This window comes from Ursus maritimus (genome assembly GCF_017311325.1).
Source record: "Ursus maritimus isolate PB19 chromosome X unlocalized genomic scaffold, ASM1731132v1 scaffold_X1, whole genome shotgun sequence".
Lineage (NCBI taxonomy): Eukaryota > Metazoa > Chordata > Mammalia > Carnivora > Ursidae > Ursus > Ursus maritimus.
The window spans coordinates 71,377,096-71,393,727 of NW_024423319.1; the positions used below are offsets into that span (position 1 = coordinate 71,377,096).

At 53.3% G+C, this 16,632-nt stretch overlaps 1 long non-coding RNA gene across 1 annotated transcript in view; it reads right to left on the minus strand.

Moving 5' to 3' along the window:
- LOC103682608 overlaps window positions 1-16,632 on the minus strand; it is a 270,667-nt gene that overhangs the window by 15,075 nt on the left and 238,960 nt on the right. Inside the window, exon 4 of the long non-coding RNA XR_005834949.1 lies at window positions 15,055-15,203. This is a non-coding gene — a long non-coding RNA (uncharacterized LOC103682608). The remainder of the gene's footprint in view (window positions 1-15,054; window positions 15,204-16,632) is intronic.

Consider the following 16,632-nt stretch of genomic DNA (forward strand, 5'->3'; position numbering starts at 1 on the left):
TCTGGAGATGGGAAAATAGCGGAGGTGATCAGTCCACCTTGGGTCCCGTCAGCTCAAGGCATCAGAGGTCCCAGTGGGGAGGCCCCGAAGGAGGCATCACAATGAAAAGCACTTGGTCTGCTGTGCTGCCACGCAGGAGAGCCCCCAAGAGTGTGGGCAGCCTCTGGTTGGGAGTGAGGGCCCTTGGACATGAGGACTGAGGTGAGCTCTGGGGCTGTGAGGCTTCCCAGTTCCCCTGCCTCTCTGCAAAGTCTGCTGAGACTTGTTACAGAAATGAGTCCACAGGAGGAATGGCAGCCAGGGCACAGGAGGTGCCTGTAGGCTCCAGAGGGTTCTAGGTGAGAAGGGCATGCTGCCGCTGCCTCTCTCTCCCAACCGAGGGCGAGCCTATGGGCTGGAGTCCCAACGGAAGGCCTGTGGTTAGTCCCCTGGAAGGCCTACCTGTGAGTCTCCCGACACATCTGAATAGGTGCCCATAGGTAGCTCTCTGGCCCCAGGCACTTGGCCTTGGCTGCACATCGGAATCCTCTAGGAGCTGTTTTGAAACACCTGTGCTCAGGCTTCATCCCCAGAAACGTGCATGTTATCAGTTTGGGGGTGTGGCCTGGGCATCCACGTTTCTAAACAGCTCCCTGGTTATTCTAATGTGCAGCTGAGGCTGAAAACTTTTCATCCAGAGCAGAGCTTCTCAAACGTTCACGTGAAGACAGGTTACAAGGAATCCTTTTTTCGCAAGCCAGTAAGCCTGGGCAGGACCTGACATTCTGTGTTTCCAGCAAGCTGCCAGGGGATGTCCATGTTGCCAACCCCCAAGGGCACTCTGAGATGTCTTTAAGACAAGAGTGCCTCTTGAATTCTCCTGAGTCTGGGACTGGCTGATAGAGTGGGGTCTGAAGCTGGGAGATGGACTCAGTGACTTCTGAGGCCACTGCGAACCTTTGTGGCATGGGAAGCCGAGGTCCAGAGCCTCAAGAAAAGCCTTAAGTTTGGTCCTAAGGCAGCAGTACTGGCCAAGGAGAAGGATTCCCATTGCCAGTGCAGGAATCTCTGTGAGCCAGTTCTTTGGAGCTTGGAATTTGCATCTAGAAGCCAAATCCCATAGCTCCTCATCCACTGATCTCAAGAGCCTTGGCACGCACTGGTCCAGCCCTCCTTCCAAGGGTCAGTGGCACGAAGACACCAGACCCTCCACTGCCTCAGCAGTGAGGCACCTTCAGCCTCCTTCAACCCCCTCAACCTGGCTTCCAAGTCAGGCCTCGAATGGTGATGGGTGGCAGAAGGCCCAGAGGCACCCTGCCTTGCTCTCTTGGGTTGTCACCGTTCCCAGGGGCCCAATTAAGCCAGTGCTTTGTCTCTGGGCAGTGGAGGCAGGCGTCCCTGGGGCCCTTTCGCTCCCCACTCTATCTCTTCATCAGCTGTCGCCAGACAGCCCACATAATGTTGGCATTTCATGCTCAATATTCTTGATGAAAGTGGAACATCAAAACCTCAGCGGGGTGGACACTTGGAGACTTAAGTGAGGCTCTCACTGAAAGAGCTATATTCTCAGCACGAGAAATCAACAAAGCTCCTTTTCCAAGGCTGCCTTGTATTATTATTGTCACTCTTCTTGTTGTTGTTGTTGTTGTTATTTTTCTTCCCTCGCATCTAAGTAGGAATAATAAGTTATGTCTTGCTTTCTTTTATATATATATATTCTCTCTCTCTTGCTGATAGCAATCTTTGCCTCTTGTTATAATAAATATTGATTGGCACTGTTAGGAGACGCCAGGGCTTTAATCTTCCAGCTGCCTGCTTTCTGGCTCACCGATGTGGGTGTTGGGGAAGAAGATTGTATTATCTGCTCACACACCTGTTTTGCCACTCGCCTCCCTCCTGCAGCAAAACTGGGACTATTAATGCCATGGGGAATTGGCTTTCCTGTAATGTCACTTTCTCTCTTCACTTTTCTTGTGGCTCCAGGGAAAAGCACTTTTCTGGTGTGCCAGTCCTGGGCTCTTCCCACCCACAGAGCCCCTAGGGCCCAGGTGAAGAGAAGGGATGCACACAGTCACCTACTCATTTGTTCTTTCTTCATTCTGTCATCAAATGTGTGCTAAGCACCTGCTGTGGAAGCAGCCCACATCTGGGACCCGTGACTGCAGAACTCCATGAGACAGTTCCTGCCCCCCCCAAGTCCAGTGGGAGGAGTGATCCCATGACAGCATGGTTAGCATGATAGCAGAGAGGCAGAGCAGCCATGTGAGTGGCAGAGCAGAGGTAAGGGAAATGTAAAGCTCGAATCAGGTGGAGAAGTCATCACGTCCTGGCTGAGGGTTCCTTTGAGACCAGACAATCTGGGGCTTTCGAGAAATGGATGGCCCTGAGAGGGGAAGAGATCTGTCCAGAGCACTGTTCACTTCCACTTTGGACCCCTGCCCTGCCACTGACCCACTGTGTGACCTGGGACAGGCCACAGTCCCTCTCTGCCTCTATCCTAAAATGAAACATCAGGCCCACCACTTCTCAGAGCTGGGGGTGCCCCCATCCCTCCACCAGGGTGTCTGTGACAATAGCTCCATCCCAGTTCAGGGATGGGTAGGTCCTTGTGCTCAGAGGACTTCAACAGGAAGATAGCAACTCTGATGCCCACAGGAAATGCAGGCTGACCGGCACTGGACCCTTTGCAGAAGGAGAAGGAGAAAAGAACAAGCATTTATTATGCCAGGCCACATGGAAAGCATGTTCACATGTGTGATGGCATTAAATCCCTGAGACAACCATATGAAGCAGGGATGATTCCTACCCAGCTTCACTGAGGAGGAGCCTGAGGCATGGCGAGGCTCCAACTATGCCAGTACTATGCAATACAGTGGGTAAGGGCCTGATTTGAAGCCTGGCTCCACCGCTTATTAGCTGGGAGACCTTGGATGAGTTATTTCACCCCCAGTTGGTTCAACACCACAATGGAGATAATAGTGATACAGACCTCGCTGGGGAATAAATGAGATAATATACGTAAACAACTTGGCTGATGCATAGCAAGGGCTCAAAGGTCGTTGTTGCTAATGGCCGAGGTCACAGAGTCACTGCCTAGGAGTGCTACAGCTTGACTTCAAGGCTGACTCTAAAGCCAACCCTCTCAGGAGAGGCTCAGCGCCCTCGTGTTCCTGCTTGCTCACTGGCACTGCCGTGTGAGGCTTTCTTTTGGACTGGACAGAGTGAAGCAGCTGAACGACCCCTTCCTACCTTGTAGGCGTGCGGAAGCTAGGTGCTAGATTGCACTGCAGAGTGAGAAATGCTGGAAGGGAGGAGGGAAAGCAGGCTGGAGGCATGCAGCTGATGAGCCGCACTTCTGGGAGGAGAAGGGAAGCTGTTACAGAGACTGCTCTGGGAATTACCACCTTGTATCCACTCTTTCCCTCTCCCCTAGTGACAAAGCCTCGATTTTATCGATGATGGCAATGCCTAGCCCAAAGACTATACTTTCTAGCCTCTAGCATAACATGCGACTAAATTCTAACCAATCAAATATGAAACGAAACGTCACGTGGGACTTCTGAAGAGACTACTTAAAAGAGAGCAAACTCAGCTAGGATGTGTGCCCTGGCCCTTTTCTGTTAAAATGGTGATGTGATGACTGAAGCTCTGGCAGCCATCTTGATCCCTCATGGGACCTTGAAAATGAAGCTGGCGGTAGGATGTTACTGCAGAAATCCAGAAGGAGCCGAGGCCCTTGATGACTTCATGGTGTCACTGTGCCCTCCTTGAACTGCCTACCTTCAGGATTCTCACATGTGAAACTATAAACTCTCATGTGTTTAAGCTAGACTTTGGGGAGATTTCAGTTCCTACAATTGAATGCAATTCCTAACTGATTCAGAAAGCTTCCCGGGGAAAGAATGATTTGCATGGGCCCTTAAGGTAAGTAATTCCAGGTGGAAGAAACAGTCAGTCCAAACCACGGACGGTTAAAATGTGTGACACATGATAGAGTTGGCAGGGGTCCCCAAGGAAGTGGACATACAGCGGACACTCTGAGTTCCAGCCAGAAACCCAGTCCATACAGGATTCCCAGCTAAACGCACCATACACTTACTGTACAGTGTGCTCACCTGGCCTACCCTTGAGTAACTCTGGGACCAGAAGCTTCAGTTCTAATTGTCCACCAACTCTTCCTTTCCTTATATTGAATCAAAATCAACGTGATTTTCAGGGAGACAGGCATTGTGATCCCCATTTTGCAAATGAGGAAACTGAGAATTAAGGAGGTGTACTGATCTGACCTGGGTTACACATTTGAATCCCAGTTGGCCTAAGTCCATTGCCCTCTTAACACTACTGAATCTGAAACTCTAGCATACAGCAAAATTACCAGCAGAGCTTGTTAAAGCACAGATTGCTAGGTCCTACCCCAGTGTCTCAGATTCAGAAGGTGTGGAGCTGAGCCTAGAGTTTGCATGGCTAATAAGGTCCCAGGGGCTGCTGATGTTGCTTGTCTGTAAACCTACTTGGAAAACCACTGGGTTGGAGCATTAGCTCCTTGTGGCAGGTATGGAGCGGGCACTCTCAGGTTCAACAGGAGTAACAGGAAGCGAGCTGGCACAGGGCAGCGGGGAAGGCATCCAAGCAGGAGAGCCCAAGCAGACCTGGAGACTCAAAAGAGGAAGGGTGGGGTAATAGGAACGCGCCTGGCCCACCCGGCCCGGGGCAAGGAGAGGTTCTTCAGCGGGGAGGGCTCTGCCTTAGGCGTGGGAGAATCCTGGTGCCAGCGACGGAAGGGTCTGCCCTCAGCCACTTGCTTAGTGAGAACCCTCTCCTCACACCCTCGCCTCCCTAACAAGAAGAGAACAAACTGAGAGCCTGGCTGAGTTCTGCAGATGTTCTTCACAACACACTGGGAGACTTGGGAGAGGCCAGCAAGGCCATCCCACTTTTCACCCTTTTCAGTGGCACACGGAAGTCCTGGGCAGCGTCACAGTCAAGGCTCTCCTTACTTGTCTAGGAATTTCTGCCTCCAAGGAAGGCAGCCTTGGGCTTGCAGGGAGGAGCCTGACACTCCACCACAATCACTTGTTGTGCCCTCTCTGGGCTTCAGTTTGCTTATCTGTAAAGTGGAAACTAGGAGTCCTTGCCCATGCTCCCTACCTCAAATGGTGGCCAGCGAGGCTCCTGAGAGATGAGAGGCACAGTGCTTTATGAACTGCAAAGTACCATACAGAGGTGGAGGTGACCGCGTGTGTACTTAAAAATCTTCGTTCAGTTCTCACCTGATGGCGCAGCCACGGCTGGCCCCGAAGCGGCCTCTCCTTCTTGGTGCTGAAAAACTTCCAACCTTAACCCTGACTTTCCTGGACACCTGCCATTCTCCTCCGGAAACCCCAGTGAGGCACTGTGATTTAGCAAAGGGGAGCTTCGCCTGGAGCTCTGGAGCTCCTGAGCCCTCTTGTCTCCTGTGCACCAGGCCAGGATGGGTGGCACCTGAGCTGAGCCCAGGCCCAGCAGGAATGCTGAGAATTCCAAACTGGTTAGCTGCTGGCAGGTTCCAGCTGAAATGCAAACAGACACCATCCTTAGTCCCCAGGCTGGATTTCTTTGGCTTACTGGCTCCCAGCCTCCAGAAGGGCTAATGCTGACCCACTGGGAAGAGAGTCAGGATGAAGTATATTTTTGTAGGCCAGAAACCAATGTGAATCTTGTTGCAAAGCTCCAACCAGATGTGAGAGATTCCATGAACCCACAAGAGGTTGTTTGAACTGAAGACTATGGTGTAAATACTTTCCTACACTTTCTTGTGAGGGGTTTTATTTTTGTGTCTTAATAACGGTGCCCTGTTGGCTTGTCAGTTTTCAGGCTATAAATTCCCAGAGGGCAGGGAGTAGATTTGCAGGGATGAGGAATTGAAAATAGTGCTGATGGGTGTGACAATGATGAGGATTATGGTGTTGGGGTTGATGCTGGTGGGTGAAGTATAAGGAGATAGGAAGAGGAAGAGGAGGGGAGACAGGAGAAGTGGTGGTGGGGAGAGGTGGAGGTGAAGGTGAAGGAGGTAGATGGGAGGGTGATGCAGATGAAAACAGGGAGTGAGAGGTGACGAAGGTAGTGCTCTGAGTTGTCCATACCCCTCTGAAGGCACTGTTCCCTCTTCTCTCCGTATATATCTGTTTCCCCTTCTAGAACCCACCTCCTTTGGGGCAGGGCCTGTGCCTCACTCACCTTGGTGTCCTAGTACCTCCCCCAGTGGCCTGCACATAGTGGGCATCAACAGAGCTTGCTAATGAGTGAAGGAGTAAAGGAAGGTGGGGAGCAGCAGGTGTGGCGAGGACGGCCATGATGGCTGGGAGGAGGCGGCCATGCTGGAGCAATCCTATGTGGGGCAGACGCACCCCAGAATGCAAGTCCATGCCCCTGGAGACCGGAAATGGAACTGTCCCCAGGAGGCACGGCAGATGGTGCTCCATGCCGCTGGCTGGGTACGGAATGAGAACCAGGGTCCTGGGCCCAGTAGGGCACAGCCTGGCGGCAGCAGCACATTTCAAAAGTTGTTGATTTGCTGAGCCTGCCTGCTGGGTGCACGCTGTTTTTCCATAATCATCTTTTGTCTGGCTGAACAATAGAGGTGAGGGGGACAGCCAGGCAGGTGGGACAAAGCTTGATAGGACCCAGGAAGAAGACAGGAGGCTTCCCCACTGCTGACAAACAGCTGCCCCACTCCACATCTCCCTTCCTAGCTCAGGCACTCAGCTGCAGCCCCCACAGTGACCCCAGAGGCTGCTGAGAATCATCGGAGCCCCACCCCCAGCCAGGCTGGCTCACATACCTCCCTGCACACCTCTTTCCCTCAGAAGCTTCCAGGCTTTTGATAAATGCCGGCCAGTTCAGCCCCTGAGGAAGGCATGCCGCTCCTGGGAGGAGCCTTGTCGACATTCGACACTCTGGGAGAAGGATGGCCCAGCAAGGGAGCAGGGTGGGGGTGGGGGCTGCAGCCCAATTCCCTGCAGAACAAAAAGAGATTTCTCTCTCCCTTGCACCAGCTGCTGAGTCCCCAGCCCTGGTTCAATCATTTTTCAAATTGTAATAAATTAACATTTTCTGGAGCAGGAAAACCGCACGGAGAGGCCAAATTACCAAATTTGGGGATGGCCTCAAGCCCCTCTGGGCCCGCTTCCCCCCCCCCCCCGTTCTTGCTGGGGACTGGGGAGGACAGAGCCCAGAGGAACAGCTTCTTCCATTTCAGTCACACCTTTCCCTGGGCTGGCTGGGGCCCCCTCCCCCTGCTCCCTGCACACAGCCCTGCCTGTCACCTCCTCTTTGTTGACATTCCCTCAGTCTCTCCCACCCCACAGAATGTAGTGCAGGCCTGTTTATTCCCATTTGGCAGGACAGCCCGAGGAAGGACCTGGGAAAGGGTAGAGGAGGAAGAGTGGAGTGAGAACACAGGCTGGGCCTGAACTTGGGACCCTGTGGCAGAAATTAGAAGTCCTGACACCCCAATTCCCCAACCCTAAAATCGATTTTTTTCCCCCACTGAATTGTGAAATTGACAGTTTAGACAGGACGAGGAAACCCGCAGGCTCTTGGGATCCTTTTCTTGTCTTAGCGGGGCAGCAGCTCCCCATTCTAAGCCCTCAAGGGATGACATTCCAGAAATTAACTCTGCTCTCTGGAAGTTTTCCTTTATATATCAAATCCTTCCTTGTTGAGGCACACCAAGCGTTCACTTATTTGTGACGATGTGGTTGACATTTGCTGAGTGCTTCCAATGTGTCAAGCAGCATGCTGGGTGCTTTCCCTGCATCATCTCATTGAAATCTCACGTAATGGCTCCACGTAGGTGTCACTACCCCTGGGTAACAAATGTGGTTTCCGTGTGACAGAAACCGAGGTTCGGAAAAGTAAAGTGACTTTCCCAAGGTCACACATCGGAAGAAGGATTTGTATCCAGACCTATCAGTCACCAAAACCCTGCTTTCTTCTCCCCACCTGCCCCTGTCCCCTTTCCCCACCCCCATGTTCAGGGGACCCAGCTGCCCATCACGCCCTTCCCACGGTGCTCCTTTCTCCTCAGATCCCGGAGTGCCCACATGCCTGAACCAGCTTTACTCTCCTGTCACCAACTGAGTTTGTGGCCCTCTCAGGGCCACCCAGTCATCACCCCTAGCCATGGGGTGCCGGACTCTTGGCCTCAGGATGGAATGGGCGGCTGGCTTAAGCTGGAAGAGGCCACAAGGCAAGCTGTATGGAAGGGGAATGAAACTGCTCATGCACCGGAGTGGGGTGACGCTCAAGGCCTTTGCCTCACCAGGGGATGAGTTGAACTGGAGATTGTTACAGGGGAACTGTTCTCTTTGCTTTTTCCTAAAGGCAGAAGGTTAAAGTGGAGAGTCCAGCTGTGGTCTGAGACCTGGGACCGTTGCTTCCTTCACCTCCGAAGAGTTATAGTTTGGTGGCACAAAGTCCTCCACCCTCTGGCTCCCATCTACCTTCTGGAACTTATTTCCCACTCCTTGTCTTTATATACCCTCTGGTTCAACCAAACTCAATATTCCTCCTCCATGCCTTCACTCATGCTGCTCCCACTGCCTGGAACACCCACTCTTCTTACTTTCAGTTATGCAAATCCTACCCACCAGTGAGGGCCCAGCTTGACTGCCAGCTTCCTACGGGAGCTGTCCTGGTCCTCCTCACCATGACACTTCCCTCCTCTCTGCCCCCTAAGCTGAAAGAAACTTCCTCAGAACCCCAACAGCACTTTATCTGTCCCTCTTTTAAGGCACGAGCCACTTTCTCCCTGGAACTGTAATAGTCTGGATATACATCTTAGATCCCTTCTAGACCGGGAGCCCTCTGCGGGAGAAGCTATGTCAGATTCATTTTTGTATTTCCCAGCCCCTCGGTTTCTTAGGAATGTACTGAATGTCTACTTCACATCCCACGTGGTAAAAAGAACATGGTTTTGGAGTCAGAGACACCTGGGCCTAAAGCCCTATTCTGGTTCTTCCCAGTTGGTTTCGTTGCGCAAGGCACCTTCCCACTCTGAGACTTGCTTTTCCTTAGCTTTTATAGGATGAAAATAGTACTTACTACCACTCAGGGTTACAGTAAATATTAAATGTGGGACTGAAAGGCCAAGCCTCCCCTCCCTCTTGGCACATGGTTGGTATCCAATAAATGTTTGCTTGTCGTTCCTCTGAGTCTAATGAATAGATGAACGAATGAGGAGATGAATTAATGCTGCACCTTCCAGATGGCTGTAGCCTAAGGTGCAGGGCCTCCTCTGGCCTCGCTGCCCTCTCCTCCCGGCAGACCCACCCACCAGCACACACTCGCACCCCTCTGTTCTGGTCCCGGCCACCCCAGGCCCATAGTTTACGTGCTGAGATTCCCAGAAGCTGAGACTTCCAAACAAACCCCCCAAGTTTGGATTTATCAGCCATGCTATTAAAACAGTCATTTTCAGCTGCCTAATGTTTCCAACTTCTGCTCTAATCCAGCGGGTAAATATTTACGGAGCCTGACACCACTCCTAGGCCACTTGCTCTGCTGCCAAACATTCATTTCCCTTGCAGCTCCACTGGTTTGATATTTTTAGGAGCAGGGGAGGATGGTCGTGTGTGTGTGTGTGTGTGTGTGTGTGTGTGTGTGTGTGTGCGCGCGCGCGCGCACGCATGCGGGGTGTGTGTGAGGGGGGAGTGGCTGGTGAGAGAAGCTCAGCCTTCCTTATGCTGAGTTCCCGGGTGAGGAGAGGCAGGATAAAGTAGGCCTTGCTACTTCCTTCTGCCCAGGTGTCCCCGCAACAGGCCAGGGAAGCATGGGCTTATTGCGGTGTGCCCTCGACCCTCAAGCATCCCGCTCCTCAGCACCTGCCCAGCTCCACCCCCCAACACACACAGAGCTAGCTGGAGCAAATCGGTATCAGGCTGATTTGCTGTATACAGCTAGCAGAGAAGTGTTGAGAGACATGGACAGACTTGGGGGCCTACCCCACTTCTGCATTTGCTAGGTGGGTGGCCCTGTGCATGTCCCTTCAGCACTCGGAGGCTGTTTCCTCATGCATGAAATGCAGGTAGGTATCCCAGCCCCCGTGGTGAGAGGACACGTGGAGAGCATGGAGAGGGCCAAGCAGAGCCCCCGGCTAAGGGGACGTGTCTTATAAATAGTGCTTTAGAAGGCACGAAGCATAACCCCCATACCCACTGATGCCCCAGCCACACTGGACTAGCGGTCATTCTCTCGGCACCTCCATGCTCTTGCTCGCGCTCTCCCTTCTGTCTTGGAATGTTCTCAGCATAACTCAGAACACACACTACCTGCTCTAAAAAGCCTTCCCTCATGGCCCTCAGAAACACCACCACCGCGCACTCTCCCTCCCTCCCTCCCTCTCTCATAGACGGAGCACTTGCAGTGAATGAGTGCTGCTGAGTCATATTCATCTCTACAGCCTCAGAATCTAACAGAGCTGCACGAAGTTCTCAATGGAACTTCACTGCGTGTGTGAATATTTGTGTAATATTTGCTGGCTGGTTCTTGGAGGGGAAGAAGCAAAGGATGGTTCTTAGCTTGCGCTGCCCAAGACACTTCTTTATCCCCCTCACAGGGGAGAACAATAGGAAGAGAGAAAGGAACTGACATTTACTGACTGTTCCATGCAGGCGGGGACCTTGTCTATATTATGGCCGCTGCACCCCAGGATTTAGAATGGTGTCCTGATGCTTAATGAGCCCCCACAGTGTGCCAGGCGGTAAATACTTTACAGAGTAACTCCCATAATTCCTCCAACAGCTCTATAAAGTAGGTGCCTCATTTTAGAGATGGGGTAACTGGAGCACAGAGAGGGTAAGTCACTTGACCAGAGTCACACAGATAATAAAAGGCAGAACCGTGTTTTGAACCCAGGCAGTCTGGTTTCAGAGCCTATGCTCTTCCTACACTATCCTACCTCCCTTAAGACGTACTCAAGGAACGTTCGTTGAATGAATGAAGAAAAGCCTATCGCTGTACAGCTCACAGTCCCGTGTATTATATTAGTGACTCCGGACGGCGGCCTTTCCTTGGAGGTACAATCATCTTCATCGCTCAGTTGCAGAAACTGCAGCTCAGAGATGTGAAGTAATATTTCCCAGGTCATATACTTTGGAAGCAGCAAAGTCAGGACTTGCTTTCCATGCCCCCCCCCACCCTAGCGTGCCTGGAAGCCCCAGAGCGGGACCCACGGGGTGCTTTATTCTCAGTGCTTGGTACACAGAGGGGACTAGGACTCCGAGATTCCAGCACCCCAAGAGGTCAGGCTGGAAATGACCACAGATACTGTCCACCCTACACCCTGCCCTTTGAGATTGAAGATGGGCTGTTGGATCCAGAGAGATGAACAGCTTTCCCAAGGCCACACAGCAGTTAAGCCAGCATACCTGAGCCCATGCAGCGTCCCTGCTCCCCTATCTCTTACAGGTCTCTCCAGGCCACCCAGGGGCCATGGCCTGGCTGGCCAGGCCACACACACACACACACACACACACACACACACACACACACACACGTTTCCCTAGGGAATGGGCTTCTGTGAGCTGGAAACCCAGAAGGGTGTAATGAGGAGGAAAGAGTCCAGCAGGGAGAAAATGGGTTGCTTCAGGGAAAGAATTCCAAACAGATTGAGCTGCAATGGAGCCCCTGTTATTGGTAATTGTAGTATCATGAGGATGCCCGGGAAGATGGCAGTGATGACAGCGATGATAACATTCAGGGGGAAGGGGGAGAAGGAGGAAGAGGATAGCACATCATGGCATGCTGTGGCCAAGCCTATCAGGCCCCTCACTCCCCCTCTCAGACCAAGATTTGTTCAGTCCACTCTAAAGAAAAGCCACGGTTGGATGACTGCGTGCCTGAGCCCTGCTTAAGGGGGCCTGGCCGAGGCGAACCGTGGGGGCGGAAACTCAGCCCTGCTCTTTGCACGGGGCCAGGTGCCCTGCCCCGGGACTGGGTCACTCCCAGGAGAAGGGGTGCCTTTTTCTAATTGCACAAAGACTCTATGTGGGTTAGCAGTGGCCCTGAGCTGCAAGCACACACGTACCGAGGGTGAGGTCGACGCTGGTGCTACAGCTCATCTCTTTCGTGGCTGGGCCAGCATCCAGACACCTCATCTCCCTCCTCTGCCTCCTCTGTGGAGCCAAACAGCCCTTACCTGGAATCTGGCCCCCATTACTGACCCCCTTGTGATTTGACCTTGGATCTATCACGTTGCTTCTCTGAGCGTTAGTTTCCTTCTCTGGAGGATGGGAGAGCACTGGGAGGGTCAAATGGCATGGATCACAGGTTGAACAGCGCTGGGCACAGAGTAGGTGTAAGAACCAAGTGAAGTCTCTCCCCTCTCCCTCTCCCTCTTTCCCTGGGTGCTAAATCTTTGTTCTGCTTTTGTTTGGGGCCCAAACCCCTTCCAGACACCACCCTCATCACCCAGGAAGCAGGAGATGGAAAAGTAAACTTGACCACAGGACCGCCAGAGATCCAGAGTACCGACAGAGGAACCTCTAGGTGGTCTCTCCCGAGCATCTGAACATCTGGGCCAGTGATGGCCTGCCTGGCTGTCTGGGAGGCTCCCACTAGGAATTAAGGAGACTGCAAGATCCCTGGGCCTTTCCCTTCCCCCTCCACTCCCCCTCCCCAAGGCTGCTGAGAGGCTGGGGTGATGGATGGGGCCCTGCCTTCCCCTCACCACTTCTTTGATGAGAAGAAAGAAAAGTCCACCTGAGTCTCAAATCAAAAACAGGTGAATCGCCTCTAAGTCAGGCTGGGCCCTCTCTGGGGTCTGCAAGAAGGTTGGGGGCTGAGGGGAGAAAGGGAGAATGTGATAAATCACACTGTCAGGTGGGGGTGCTACCCTCCAGCTGTGGTGGGGACCGCCAGCGGCCCCATGTCTGCCTTACTCCTGGGATGAGTGTGTGAGCATCACAAGAGGTGAGAGCAGTCAACCATCCCTACCCACTCCCGCCTCAAACCCCGGCCCCAGCTTTGCCATGCGTGTGGGTGAGGACACGCATCTCTCCCTTCACTTCAGCTACCCAATGCATGGTCCTGCCCACATCTTCAGAGCCCCTGAATGCCCACGTCTGGGAGGCGGGAGCCTTGGGGTCCAGCCTCAGCTTGCTACCACCTTCCTGCATGTACCTGGGCAAGTCTTTGCCCCTCTTTGGACCTTGGCTTCTTTATTTATGACACAGGCAGGGGTTGTATTCTTCTGAAAGCTGAGACATAGAAGGCAAGCCATGGGCATTGGGTTTGTATCTCAGGGGTAGAGATCGGGGGGAGTGGGTTCTCTGTGGGGTCCATCATTGATGTTTGACTTACCTCCCCCCCCCCAGGCTTATTCCAGCACTGACTTTCTCCAGTTATCTGCCCCAAGAGCTACCTGGGGCCCCCAAAGTCAGTGAGCAAATACTCCAGACAGATTCCTCAGCACGCTGACATTATGGCCCACGTCCAACCGCAGCCTTCTCCCAGTGCAGCACACAGACACTGTCTGTCACACCAAGGGTCCCTAGCGTTCTAAAAGGGGAATGATGAGGACAAATCTGGGAAGGCGGATCTGGAAGAAACAGTGCTCAAGGCCCCCTGGGATTGAGAGTCACTGCTAAAAAAATAAATAAAAATAAAACTCAAGCTGGGACAGTCCTCAGAGATCTAGCACGCATTGTCTTCGGGGGCAAAATAAAGCCCAGGGAGCAAATGGGAAAGGCCACACAGCCAGTCAAGGCCAGAGCTGAGACCAGGCCCCAGTCTCTGGATTCTAAATCTCCACCCCCCACCCCCAGCCCCACTCCCAGAGGCTGCATTTGCTAAGTGAACTGAAAAGAGTTTCTGACCCAGAGCCTCCTCCACTCCCAGATTCCAGCGGTGACTGACATCCCCTACCTGACTCCCTGTCTCAGCCTGTGAAGGCCAGGGCAGGGGCCAAGGCCCACTCCACTGGCCCAGCCTGAGGGCACTGGGGAGCAAGGGCAGAAGGGAGGGGAGAGAAAGAGGAGAAGGGAGAGGGGAGGCCAGGGGAGAAGGGAAGAGAGAGGAAGAGGGCCAGGGGAGAGGAGAAGGAGGGAGTGAAAGTTGATAAGGAAGAAAGGAGAAGACAGACTCCAGAAGAGGAGATTTGGAGCAAGGGCTATGAGAAGCAAGAAGTGAGGCCAGGGAAGGAATGGAGGGTGAGCAGGTAGGAGAGACACCCCAAAAAGAGGAAAGCCGAAGAGAGCAGCAAGGAAACTGGGCCTACAGAGGGGCAGAGAAGAGGGCTGTGGCCAAGGGGTCTTCCCTCCCCACGTTTCATGGAGCTCCCCCAGGGACAGTGGGGGCCAATTGAAATGAAACACCTCGTTGCTGGTCCCGGGGATGTGACCTTCAGCATAAGAGGATTAGGGAGACTTCCAAGAGGAAATGGGAGGGTGCCAGGAGTGGGGGAGCCCAACACAAACTCCTGCTGCCCCCACCCCAAGCCCGGAGGAAGCGTGCCTCGGAGCCCACCGTAGCCATGGAGCGCTAGTGCCCCCTTGTGGCCACAGTGCTCAGCTCGCCGGGGTAGCCCTGGCGGTCTGGAAAATCAGATGGGAGGGGGCACCAGATTGGACTCCGGGCTCCTAAAGGAGATAGGTGTGACGGAGAACCCAGGGGCTGAGTCAGTGACTTTGCTGGAGACCTCCAAGACCTTCAAGCATCGGCAGAGACCAAAACAGTGAGCCTGGAGGTTTCCCCTCAATCTGTATTTTTTTTCAAGGGGAGCTCACACGGGGTAGGGTCGGCATGAGACCCAAAGGCAGGAAAAAAGCAGGGCAGGCTCATGCCTCCAAATGCCCACTCCCAGCCCAGTGGCACAGTTTTAGTCTCTGCCAGCCTGGTCTCTGCCTTTCGTCTGGGCTTCTGGGTGCCTCCCACTTCACTCCCAAGTGCCTGCCTCTCTAGGGCAGGGTGCATGTGTGTATGAGGGCATCTGGTGCATGGTGAGGGGTGGGGACCCAAGCAGAGCCACCCCAAAGAGGGTAGCACACAGCTGACCCCAGAGGCCTGGCAGGGAGCTGAGCTGGAAAAGGCAGTCACCTGGAAGATTCAGGAACCGTAGGTTACACTTTGCTTCCCTGGCCGTCTTGCTGTGCAACTTTGAGTACATCCTTGCTCTCTCTGGGCTTCAGGCTTCCCATCTAGAACCAAAAGGTCTTGGTCCTGGTGATTTCCAAGCGCCTCTCCAGCTGTAACACAATGCAATGTTATGATTCCTAAAGACAGAGCTTGAAGAGGAAGTGAGGCCGATGCTAGGCAGAGTTAGTATGCATTATGATTCTGAGAGGCAGTTTTCATGTAGGACCAGAAGGACACTTTGCCTAGCCCTCAGCCTTGATTCTTCCAAGCGCCCTCAGCAATGCTTCTGCCCCAGATCTGCTCAGAGAGACCCGTGGGGGCCTAGTCAGGCCTGCTCAGTGGCACTGGGGGTGCTTTCTCTCGAACAAGGGGCCAAGGGCAAGAGGCCAGCCTTTCGTCAGTCCATGCGGTACTCTTCATATGTCCATTCAGAGCCCAGAGCCCCAGGGTGGATGGAAAGTGCAAGGTCAGCAAGATCTCCTCAGTGAGCCCAGCCCAAGGCAGGAGGCTTAGCCTGGAAATGGAGAAACCTGAGCCTGGCTCAGCTCCCTGAGAGAGGAGGGGAGGGAATGGAGGGAGTACAGGGAGGTGAAGGGCACCTCAAGGAGGCCAGCTGGCTCCGGCAGGGGAGCCCTCACTCAGCCCCAGCCTGGTGTGTGAAAGCCATGAGAGAGAACGAAGCCCCGAAGCCCCAAAAGGGGGTGAGGGAGGCGGGGTCACCCATCTAGAGAAAGGAACCAGAAAGGAGGCTGAGCAAGTGTCTTTCATTTTAGAGCCGGTTTGGTGCTTGAGTCTGTCTGTTCATCTCTCTGTGCCTCAGTTTCCTCATCTGTAAAATGGAAACATTAGTACTCACCTTGCAGAGCTGTTGTGAAAATTAAGTGAGTTACTATTTGTAAAAAGCTCTTACAATATTCCCTGGCACCTAGTGAGTGAGTGAGTGAGTGTGTGTGTGTGTGTTTCTTTCTCTGTATTTCTATTTTTAACCGCCAGGAAATCCTGTCCCAGAGCACACCAGACCAAGAAATCCTGGAATGTCCTACCTGGCAAGAAACCTATCCTCTGAGGGTAAAGGAACTGATCAGGTTCAAATGCCAGTGCTGGCCCTCCTGTCACACTCCGGGCTATAAAAGAGTGCATTTCAGCACAGAGAGGGAAAGAGACTTGCCTAAGATCACACAGCAAATCTTGGCTCAGCTGAGATATCTTCACTGCCAGGCCTGAGCCTCGCTTTTTGTCCTTCCCCTGATGGGTGATCTCCGGTGCCCATGCTCGCCAGCCCGAGCCCTGCATCTTCGCCAAAGATGGGCTCTTGGCAGGTGTTTCAACAGGCAGACCACGGTCCTGAGACCTAAGATGGGGAGACTCGCCTCCGGTTGGTTGGAGGTCCTCTCTAGCACTCAGTTTTCCTCCTCGCTCCCGCATCCCTTGGAGCCAGAGATTTTTCCAGCTGGAAGGAACCTCCTCAATCACTTTGTCCCCAGCTTCCCCTTCCGTCTGCCATCTGCCCTCCTGGCCTCCTCTCTGTACCCTTCCCCC